This window comes from Mus caroli, chromosome 4 (assembly GCF_900094665.2).
Source record: "Mus caroli chromosome 4, CAROLI_EIJ_v1.1, whole genome shotgun sequence".
In the NCBI taxonomy this organism is placed as follows: Eukaryota; Metazoa; Chordata; class Mammalia; order Rodentia; family Muridae; genus Mus; species Mus caroli.
This window is the reverse complement of record NC_034573.1, coordinates 119,673,897-119,675,790: the sequence shown is the minus strand read 5'-3', so window position 1 is coordinate 119,675,790 and position 1,894 is coordinate 119,673,897.

Below are 1,894 nucleotides of genomic sequence, written 5' to 3'. Positions count from 1 at the left end.
GAGACAGGGTTTCTCTGTGTAGCCCTGGCTGTCCTGGAACTCACTCTGTAGACCAGGCTGGCCTCCAACTCAGAAATTCTCCTGCCTCTGCCTCCCAAGTGCTGGAACTAAAGATGAGCACCACCACCACCCGGCAAAACTGGATTCTCTTAACTCAGTGTGTTTTCAAGCCTCATCTGTATTCTACCATCTATCTATTGGTTCATCCCTTGTATTGCCTTTAATTTTGGACTGGGGTGAATCCCCTATGACATAAAACCCAACATTTAAATGCATTACCTTCAGGAGCCTTAGCACACTCACAAAGTTGCACACCTACCAACCTCCTTCAAACATTTAACCACAAAATAAACCTATGTCTCCTTCCTCTCGTTCCCCCCTCCCATCTCCCGCAATCTCCCTGTCTGTTTTCTGTCTGTATTAGCTATTCTGAATATCTCATAAAAGTGGAAGCATACACTGGGATCTTCTGTGTTTAATTTCTTTCACTAACTCAATGTTTTCAAGGTTCATCCATACTGTAGTGTGATAATAGATTGTGGGTTGTTTCTTTTTTTTCATGGCTGAGTAATATTTCATTGTGTGGCTATACCAGACTGTTTATTGTCCACCCATGAGGTGATTGTTTCTGGTTTGCAGTGACTGTGTAAAGTGCTATTACAGCATCTATGTACTCATTTTTGTTGAAACATTTGTTTTCAATTCTTTTGGGTAAATATGTAGGAATAGAATTGCTAGGGAAATTCTATGTATAATTTAAGAAATACTCACTGGGCATGGTGGCACATGCCTTTAATCCCAGAACTCAGGAGGCAGAAGCACGTGGGTCTCTGTGAGTTTGAGACCAGTCTGGTATACATAGTAAGTTCTAGGACAGCCAGAGCTACATAAAATAAATACCCTATCTTTAAATAAATAAATAAATAAATAAACAATTGTCTTGTCCATTTTCAGATTGCATTATCTTTTGTTGTTGAGTAACTAAATAATCTTTTTTCTGTTTTTTGTTTGTTTGTTTGTTTGTTTTTCCAGACAGGGTTTCTCTGTGTAGTCCTGGCTGTCCTGGAACACACTCTGTAGACCAGGCTGGCCTTGAACTCAGAAATCTGCCTGCCTCTGCCTCCCAAGTGCTGGGATTAAAAGCGTGCGCCACCACTGCCCAGCTGAGTGACTAAATAATCTTAAATGTGAAAAACTTTAAACAGAAAGGTAATCATTGTAGTATTATCTGCAACCGTGGAACATTGGCATCTGGTCAATAATCATGCATGATCCCTGTATTATGTAGTTTCTGTTTGTGCTGGGTTAGATCATATCTCAGGTTATTTGAGCCACTATAGTAAAATACCATTAACTAGGTTGCCTATAGACCATAGAAGTTCATCGTTGTTTTAGAGGCTGTAAAATCCATGATCAAGGCACTGGTAGATGCAGTATCAGACCAGGCAGGTGCAGTGTCAGACCAGGCAGGTGCAGTGCCAGACTAGGCAGGTGCAATGTCAGACCAGGCAGGTGCAGTGTCAGACCAGGCAGGTGCAGTGTCAGAGCAGGCAGGTGCAATGTCAGACTAGGCAGGTGCAATGTCAGAGCAGGCAGGTACAATGTCAGACCAGGCAGGTGCAGTGCCAGACCAGGCAGGTGCAATGTCAGACCAGGCAGGTGCAATGCCAGACCAGGCAGGTGCAGTGCCAGACCAGGCAGGTGCAATGTCAGACCAGGCAGGTGCAATGCCAGACCAGGCAAGTGCAGTGCCAGACCAGGCAGGTGAAGTGCCAGACCAGGCAGGTGCAATGTCAGACCAGGCAGGTGCAGTGTCAGAGCAGGCAGGTGCAATGTCAGACCAGGCAGGTGCAGTGCCAGAGCAGGCAGGTGCAGTGTCAGAGCAGGCAGGTGC